The sequence below is a fragment of the Sorex fumeus genome, unplaced genomic scaffold (assembly GCF_029834395.1).
Source record: "Sorex fumeus unplaced genomic scaffold, SorFum_2.1 ptg000054l, whole genome shotgun sequence".
Taxonomy (NCBI): Eukaryota; Metazoa; Chordata; class Mammalia; order Eulipotyphla; family Soricidae; genus Sorex; species Sorex fumeus.
The window spans coordinates 43,702,672-43,712,802 of NW_026606111.1; the positions used below are offsets into that span (position 1 = coordinate 43,702,672).

The window sequence follows — 10,131 nt, forward strand, 5'->3', positions numbered from 1 at the left end:
TTTCTATGCCTGATTTATGTCACTAAACATAATACACTCATGTTATCAATTTTTCTACAAATAAAAACATTTCACATCAAACAACTGAGTAGTATTTCATTGCTTTACCACCTTTCATTCTCAAAATTTGCGGTTTAATAGAAACAAATATTGGTTTTAACAAAACTCTGGTTTTTAAAATTTTTAGTTCAATGAAGCAAAATAGATTTTTCGAACAACACTTAGAAACTTGTGACAGAGTTGTAGTGTGAAAAGTAATATATGTTCAAGAGAGAAGACTCATTTAACAAAGCAAGCAAAGAGAGACATAGAGAAAGGAAGCACGGTATTTCCTCAAAGGAGAACACAAGCTTGAGAACCAAGCCGACTCTAGTAGTTTAGGAATAAGAACTTGGAGTGGTATGAACTTAACTTGTGTACTTTAGGGGAGAACCTGAGTGAAACTATTAGAAGCAGTTTCAGGAGCATCATAGACTGGAGTCTGCAATTGGAGTGAGGAGGGTAGAGAGTTCTTTTGGAAGATCTGGACTTTGGAGAATAGTAATATTATACCATTAATGATAGTAGCTTTCCGTGGGATTCCAAAAAAATTTTAAACTGTGTTGTCAGAAATGATAAAATTCTTCGGTATTTGGATTACCTGTGGAAACTACTGGAAAGTTGAGTTTATGCTCTGGTTGCCTCCGCCTGAAACAAGGTCAACAAGTCATGAATGAAAAATTGCAAGTTACAAGGATCAAGGATTCTGATCCCATTGGAAAACTAGCTTTTGGGTGTACAGTTTTTACTGATGGCCTGAGGTAGATTGTGATCCAGGAATATGTAACAGAAAGGAGGTAGTGAAAGGTATCCTCAGAAGTTGAAGCCTCTGAGAAAGAATTCATTTATGCCAACTTATGGGTTATCAATGCTTGCTCATGGCTGCTACCATTATAACATGCCATTCAATGGTTCTGTGGTTTCAATTTACTGTGTCAATGTAAAGATGAAGTTTCTAAATGGAAGGTAAAAATCTGAGGCCCTCAAGATGATGAATTATGGGGAGGGGGGAGCTGGAGCAATTGTACAGCAGGTAGGGCATTTGCCTTGCACACGGCCTACCCAGGTTAGATTCCCAGCATCCTGTATGGTCCCCCCAAGCACCGTGAGGAGTAATTCCTGACTGCAGAGCCAGGAGTAAACCCTGTGCATCGCTAGGTGTGACCCATAAATGCAAAAAAAAGAGATGATTCCTTACCTTTAGATACTTTGATGTCAAGTAGAAATAGTCAGAAAGCTCCCCAGAAAATGCTTCTCCAGGGTCGAAAACATCATCACCTGTAGCGTGAGAGCATACAGAAAATAAGGTGTCCATTTTATGTCAAGTTAAAGCAAGTCAGACATGATCTTGGAAAGTTTGTCAAATGAGAGCATGGATATAGGAAGAATAAGGTGCCAGCTGAATCTTAGAAGTAAAATATACAAAGGTCAACAAGTAGGAGGTACAGTGGCGACCAGGTCTACTAAGAAAAGCATTTTTTAAAAAAGAAAATGCAATGAAACATCAAATAAGACCTTTTTAAATGTTTAAGAACAGGGATATAACTCAGTGATAGAACATTTGCCTTCCATTGTATAATGATCTGCGTTTGATCCTTAGAACTGCAAAGAGCATTATTTTTAATTTTTAATTTCTTTCTTTCTTGCTTGCTTGTTTGCTGTTTTGTTTTTTGGGTCTCACCTGGCAAAGTATAGGGGTTATTTTTAGCTTTTAAGAAAAGTTATAATTTTACATTTTTAACTGTGGTTTAAAAGGAAATCTAAAATATTTTAGAGTAAATATATGTGAAGAAGAATAAAAGTCACAGGAATTATTTAGTATACTTAATGATACAGCAGTCAGAATTTTGAGATTAATTTTATGGGTATTGCATAAATAATTTTTCTCCATTATGTGGGCTGTCTTTTTATCATGGTCACCATTTTTTCTGAGTTGCAGAAATTTCTTAGTTTAATGTAGTATCATTTGTTTATCTTCACTTCCTCTTCCTTGGTCAATGGTGTTTCATTCTAGAAGTTTCCCTTAGCTTTAATGTCATGGAGGGATCTTCCCACATTTTTCTCCATATATCTTAAGAATTCAGGTATGATATTGAGGTCTTTAATTCATTTGATCTGACTTTGTTCCTGGCACTATAAATAGGTCTGACTTCATCTTTTTTGCATGTTACTGTCCAGTTTGCCCAGCACCAGTTGCTGAAGAGACTTCCTTGCTCAACTTCATAGTTCTTGAGCCTTTATGAATGATTAGGTAATAATAATCTGAGGGTCAGCGTCAGGATATTTGACGACATTCCATTGATCTGAGTCCTGTCTTTATCTGAATACCATGCTTTTTTGATTACTACAACTTTGTCCTAGGATTTGAAGTTGGGGAATGTGATCCCATCTTCTTTTTCCAAAGATTGGTTTAGCTATTCATGGGAGTTTATTGTTGTTTATGAATTTCAAGAATTTTTAATCTGTTTCTTTGAAAAATGTTATTGGTATACTTATATGAAGTGCATTGAATCTTAATAGCGCTTTGGGGTGTATTGCTATTTTGACAGTGTTAATCCTCTCAATCCATGAGCATGGGATGTGATTCCAGTTCCTCATATCCTCTTTTATTTCTTGAAATGGTGTTTGTAGGTTTTTTTTGTTTTTTTTTTGGTATAGATCCTTAACCTTCTTAGCTGTTTCTAATATACTTGATTTTCTGATGTATTATTGTGAATGGGATTGTTCTTCTCCTATCTCTTTTTTCTCTTTCATTATTAGTATACCGGAAAGCCATGGACTAATGGATATTGATTTAGCAAATAGTAAAAGCTTGAGTTTTTCCTTTTTTATCTGGATGCCCTTGATATCTTTTTCTTACCAAATCATATGGCAAGTACTTCAAGTACTATGTTGAATAGGAGTCGTGAGAGTCGGTAACTTGGTTTGTGCCTGATTGTATTTTGGGATTCTAGCTCATTGATTTCTGACCCAAGCCTTTAGTTTTTCCCCGTTGAGAATAATGCTTGCTGTGGGTTTGTGATAGTTTGCTTTGACTATATTGAGGAAAGTACTTTCAACTCCCATTTTGTTGAGAGTTTTTCATCATGAATGGGTGCTGGATCTCATCAAATGCTTTATCTACATCTATTGATATGATCATATGACTTTTATCTTTATTTTATTGAGATGGTGTATTCTGTTGATTGACTTGAGAATGTTAAGTCATCCTTGCATCCCAAGATAAACCTACTTGGTCTTAGTGTGTGATCATTTGTTGAGTTTCTGGATTTTCTTTGCTGTTATTTTCTTAAGGATCTTTGCATCTGTATTTATCAAGGAAATATCTGTAATTATCTTTTTTTTGTGGTTTCTCTGTCTGATCTGAGTATCAGGATGAACTTTGCCTCATAGAAACTGTTTGGTAGTATTTTTGTTTCTTTAACTTCCTGGAAAATCTTAAAAAATGTTGGCATCAGGTCCTCTTTAAAGGTTTGAAATATTTCATTAGTGAATCCATTTGGGCCTGGGCTCCTGTTTTAGGGGATACTTTTTATTATCATTTCAATTTGCTTGGTAGTGATAAAGGTAAAAGGTAAAGGCCCTCCCTTTGTTCATCGATTTGCTCGAGCGGGCCCAGTAACGTCTCCATTGGAGACTTTTTTGTTACTGTGTTTGGCATATCAAATACGTCACGGGGAGCTTGCCAGGCTCTGCCCTGCGGGAGAGATACTCTCTCGGTAGCTTGCCGGGCTCTCCGAGAGGGGCGGAGGAATTGAATTCGGGTCGGTCATGTTGGCTGCGTGCAAGGCAAACACCCTACCGCTGTGCTATCATATTCGAAATCTTCTTGGTTCAGCCTTGGGAGGTCATTGGAATCCAGTAATTTATCCATTTATTCAAGATTCTCTCATTTCCTGCTGTAAAGATTCTCAAAATAATCAATGATGATCCTCTGGATTTCTGTAGTTTCTATTATGATGTCCCCCTTTGCATTTCTGATTCGTTTATTAGGATTCGTTCTCTTTGTTTATTTGTGAGTCTTGCTTATGGTTTATTGATCTTATTTATTTTCTAAAAGAACCATGTCTTGCTTTTTGTTGGTCTTCTGGATTGTATTTTGGGATTCTAGCTCATTGATTTTTGCTCCAGGGTTTATTATTTCCTTCCTCCTGCCTAGCTTGGACTCCTTTAATTGGTCATTTTCCAAAATCTTGAACTGTAAGTTATTTTTGTAGGCCCTTTCTTTCTTCCTGATGAATTTCGCAGAGCTAAAAACGTTTCTCTTAACACTGCTTTTGCTGTGCCCCACAAGTTCTGGTAGCTCCTCATTCTCATTTGTTTCTGGAATCTTTTTATTTCCTCTTTGATTTCTATTCTAAGCCAATGGTTGTTCACTACTTCCCTCAAATAAAATATTTTCTTGCTGAGTTTTTGTCTGTTTAATATATTGAGAAGTGAGAAAGTACTTTCAAATCTCCATCTAGTATTGTGTTGCTATCAATGTTTTTCTTTAAGTCTGTTAGAACTTGTTTTTACATATTTTGCTGGTCTGTCATTAGGAGCATATACATTGAGGAGGGTGAGTTTTTTCTGATGTACAGATACCATGATCATTAAGAAATGACCTACACTGTCTCTTATAACCTTTAGCCTGAAGTCCATGTGGTCTGATACTAGTATGGCCACTCCAGATATTTGGAGGTGTTCTTTACTCGAAGAATTGGTTTCCCAGCCTTTGAATTTGAGCCCATGTGTTCTTTGATTATTCAGATGTGTTTCTTGCAGGCAGCAGAATGTTGGGTTCCGTTTTCTAATTCATCCTGCCATCCTCTGCCTTTGAATTGCTGCATTTAGTCCATTGACATTGAGAGAGATCATTGTGATGGGGATTTGTGCTAACTTTATGTCGAAATTTGGAGTACTTGTGGGGCTTGTCTTAGATTAATGTAGCCCTGTTAATTCTTCTTGCAACAAAAATGTGGAACACTTTACAAGTTTGCATGTCATCTCTGTTCAAGGACCATGCTAATCTCTGTATCATTTCAATTTTAGTACATGTGTTGCCAAACTGAGTATAAGAGTTGTTTTTTTTCCCTATTTTTCTCTTCTGATTTTTTTGAGTGTTGTCCTTACTCACTCCTATGGCAGACGGTGATTCCTAATCAAGGTAGGTATTTCAAAGCAGCTTGAAGCTATAGATTTAGAACCTTAATGTCCCAGAAGAAAAAGTATGGTTTTTACCATATTCTCTTTTACCATACCCAGGGCGTCAGCTGTGCACATTATTTCTTTTGGAAGATGGTGAATCAGTCTTGTTTAATGCCCTTCCCTGAAACCTTCATTAAGACCATTAAAATAGAGCCTTTTGCTGTTCTCACCTCGGTCCCGTGTACTTCTCCAGAAAAAGGTGGATGGCATTGTCTGCACTTTGACCACCTTGAATGTAAGTAGGATTTTTCTCCTGAAGGAAGAGGTGAGAAGCATATTGATGATTTAATTCCACCTTATTACAAGTTCAACTTGAACGGAAGGTGAGATTCATGAGGCTCCTGCAAAGGACAGAAAAAAGGATCTCAGTGAAGTTTAATGGCCAACAAACATTAACAAAACAGATGTCTCAAAGTAACCTGTGTGCATCTTCGTGTGTATAGTGAGTTTTTTATCTACTCATAGTGATTCTCAGTCGTTCCACATGGGCAAAGCACACCTGTAATTAAAAATCGAGTTCTCTGAGCAGAGGGGGTTTTCTTAGGTCATTGAAGAAGTGTATAATAATTTATTGCTAAGCATATACAGCAGTTTGAATGATGTGTACTTTTCGATCTAAAATTAATTCCAAATATGTCTAAAATGACAGTCTCCTGACCCCGCATCTGGCTTTCCTCACTGAGGGCCCTTTGCCCTTGTTGGTGAGGTTCCCTCACCACCCCAAGCAGAGCTCCGGCAGCTTCAGACCTCTGCAACCAGCCATAGGTACGCTTTAGACCACTCTCCCCAAGCTTGAAGGAGCCTCATGCATGAAGGAACTGGCAGAGGATCCCAGGTGTGCGGGACCCGGGGCGGAGACATCCAAGGCTGCTCGGATCAAGACTGGGACTCCTCATCCAGATCCCTCATCTTCCAGTAGCTAAGTGTTACACCCACGAACTGCCCTTGGAGCCATGTAGTCCCATGAATGGCCAAGATCCAGAGACTGGATCTTGTTGATAATTCAACAACTCTTTTTGTCCAGTTCTCTTTCTTGGAGAACCTGGCAGGTTACCGAGAGTATCTTGCCCACATGGCAGAGTCTGGCAAGCTCCCCGTGGTGAATTCTACATGCCAAAACCCACTAACAATAATGGATCTCATTTCCCTGACCGTGAAAGAGCCTCCAATGTGGCACTTGCTAAAATCTCAGGGCTAGGACGAATGGAGATGTTACTGGTGCCTGCTCATGGAAATCATTCTCTACCACCAATGAACCCAGTATTCCTCCCAACATGCCCCCCACCCTGCTTCTGTGGCAGGGCATTCTCTTTGGTTCTCTGGGGCCATGGACAAGCCAGAGAGCTGCTCATGGTGGGCAACTCATGGTCTTGGCGGGGCAGGAAGAATGGGCTGTTTCTACCCCCCACCCCCTATTCCACGAGGCTGTAGTAGCCCTGTCACCGCTAGCTCATACCTGGCTATCCAATAGTCTCTGAGGTGATTGCCATTGTGCTGCCAGGGGAGATAAAGGCAGAAGGGACAAACACCCTTTCCCACCTGGTGTAGAATGGTGACATAGCTTAATGCATAGTTCAGCCACATTTCGGCCAAAAGCCGCTGGGTTCCGAATTGGGTCCATCTGCCTCTGGGGCCATGGTGGTTCTGGAGAGCCACTTGTGGGGGTCAAATTGTGGACTCGGTGGGGGAGAAAGAATGGGTCTATGGTCTACTCTTGCATGAATCTCCCAACTCAACTGGGTCCTCCAAACACCCTTTACTTGGTATTCTGTTCTCTGTCTGAGCTGCCTTTACCCCCAGCATGTGATACCGGCTTCCAAGGCCTGGAGCAAACCTCCCAGTCCTTATCACTCTATTCTTGGGTATTAATCTCCCATTCTGTTACTTTATATTCCACGATGAGTACAATCTTTCTATGTCTGTCCCTCGCTTTCTGACTCATTTCACTTTCTATCTTGATCCACTTTCATTCAAATTTTATGACTTCTTTTTTTTCTAAAAGCTTCATAGTATGCCACTGTGTAGATAAATAAACTATCATTAACCAGTCGTCTGTTCTTGGACACTAGGGATTTTTTTCCCCCAGATTATGGTTATTGTGAACAGTGCAGCAATGAACATACAAGTGCAGATGTCATTTCGGCTGTACTTTTTTGCCTCTCCAGGCTATCTTCCCAGGAATGATATTGCTGGGTTAAATGGGAGCTCAATTTCTAGTTTTCGGAGAACCATTCATACTGTTTTCCAAAATGGCTGAACCTGTCCGCATTCGCACCAGCAGTGAAGGAGAGTCCCTTTTTCCCCACATCCACGGCAACACCAGTAGCTTTTGTTCTTTTGGATGTGGGCCAGTTTCCGTGGTGTGAGGTGATAATCTCATTGTAGTTTTGACCTGCATTTCCCTGATGATTTGTGATGATGAGCATTTTTCATGTGCCTTTTGGCCATTCGGTATCTTCTTTGAGAAAGTTTCTGTTAATTTCATCACCCCATTTTCTGATGGCGTTGGACGATTTCTTCTTGTACAGTTCAACCAGTGCCTTGTATATATTTGATATGAACACCTTATTACATAGGTACTGGGTGAATATCCTTTCCCATTCTGTAGATTGTCTTTGTATTCTGGTCACTGTTTCTTTTGAGGTGCAGAAGGTTCTTAATTTAAGATAGTCCCCTTTGTTTATCTGTGTTTCCAATTTTTTGGCAGTGGTGTGTTATCTTTGAAGATACCTTTAGCTTCAATGTTGTGGACGGTTTTGCTGACCTTGTCTTCAATGTACCTGATGACTTCTGATCTGATGTTGAGGTCTTTGACCCATTTTAATATGACTTTTGTGCATGCAGTTAGGTAGAGGTCTGAGCCCATTTTTTTGCATGTAACTGTCCAGTTTTTCCAGCACCATTTGCTAAAGAGGCATTTCTTGCTGCACTTCACATTTCCTGCTCCCTTATCAAAGATTATTTGAACATATATTTGAAGGTGTGTGTCAGTATATTCAATCCTGTTCCATTGGTAGGCGGCTCTGCCTTTGTTCCAGTACCATGCAGTTTTAACTATTATCGCTTTGTAGTAGAGTTTGAGGTTGGGGAAGCTGAGGCCTCCCATCGTCGTTTTCCCAAGAAATGCTTTAGCTATTCGAGGGCGTTTGTTGTTACATATGAATTTCAGGAGCGCTTGATCAATTTCTTTGACGAATGTTATGTGTAACTTTATAGGGATCACATTGAATTTGTACAATGCTTTGGGGAGTATTGCCATTTTGACAATGTTAATTCTCCCAATCCATGAGCAGGAGGTGTTTTCATTTCCTCGTTTCCTCTTATTTCCTGTTGTATAGGTCCTTTCACTCCTTAGTTAAGCTGATGCCGAGATGTTTGATTTTCTGAGGCATGATTGTGAATGGGATTGCTTTCTTCATGTCACTTTCTTCTCTCTCATTATTTGCATATAGAAAAGCCATAGACTTTTGGGTAATGATTTTATAGCCTGCAACTTTACTATATAAGTTGTTTCTAGGAGTTTTTTGGTAGAGGTTTTAGAATTCTCTAAATATAATATCACATCTTCTGTGAATAGTGAGAGCCTGATTTCTACATTTCCTACATGAATGCCTTTAATATTTTTTTTTATCTGACTGCTATTGCAAGTACTTCCAGTACTATATTCACAGAAGTGCCCAAATGAATATTTTTCTTTTTGGGTTTCACCCAGCGATGCTCAGAAGTTACTCCTGGTTCATGCATTCTGGAATTTCTCCTGGCAGTACTCGAGGGACCATATGGGATGCTGGGAATCGAACCAAGGTTGGCTGCGTGCAAGGCAAACGCCCTATCCCCTGTGCTATTGCTCCAGCCCCAAAAATGAATTTTTACTTAACACTTTCTATCTGTAAATTTCTATGCTAAGAACAGTGGTATAAACGGTGATATCTGAGTAATTTAAAAGTAAACTATGAAGACAGATAATATAAAGAATTTCTATGTATTAATTTCTAAAATGTGTAGCTTTTATTAAATATATTAAGAATGAATGAGAGGTCTTGATTATACCATGAATATTATTTCCCTGTTAGAAGTTACCCTTCTAAAATGCAATAAAGTGACACATTTTGAAAATGTTTATTATTCATTAATTCAGTGAATATTTGTTAGTCTGGGGGTTCAGTGCCTCCAAGAAGTCAACCTGAACCCTCAAGGTTAGTGCATCTACAGTCTGATGGTGCCTTCATGCTGCCTGATAACCCCAGATTTCCACTGTGCCTCTAGCTGGATCCCAACACCTCAGGAGTAAGTTTCCCGAGAAATTAAACTCCGAAAAGATATGTGGGAGCCATGTTAACAAACCACCCCTGGCTCAGCTAAACAAGCTAATGTATTGGTCTTGCTTCAGAGACCCATAAATAAATCCATCTCAGGATGGATTTCACTGAAATATAGGTAAAGGTAAAGGCCCTCCCATTGATCGTCGATTTGCTCAAGCGGGCCCAGTAACGTCTCCATTGGAGACTTTTGTTGTTACTGTGGGCTGGAGCGATAGCACAGCGGTAGGGCGTTCGCCTTACAAGCGGCCAACGTGGCCAACCCGAGTTCGATTCCTCCGCCCCTCTCGGAGAGCCCATTAAGCTATCGAGAGTATTCGATATGCCAAACACTGAAATATGACAGCTGAAAATTCGGATATGCGGGTTTTGTGACTGAAATCTCCAGGCTTTCTCTGAGTCAGGGTGGGCAGCCCACTCTCACTGCCCTGTACTTATGGAAGCCTCAGCATAAGTGAGGCTCAAAGCGGCTCCAGCCTTAACTTCCTGATAAAAATACTAAATTCCAGGACTGAAGCGATAGCACAGTGGGTAGGGTGTTTACCTTGCATGCGGCCGACCCGGGTTGGAATTCCAGCATCCA

The 10,131-nt window shown here is 39.8% G+C and overlaps 1 pseudogene; it reads right to left on the bottom strand.

Moving 5' to 3' along the window:
• Positions 1–4,993: 4,993 nt before the first annotated feature.
• LOC130033703 (uncharacterized) lies at positions 4,994–5,090 on the bottom strand (annotated as a pseudogene).
• Positions 5,091–10,131: the final 5,041 nt, after the last annotated feature.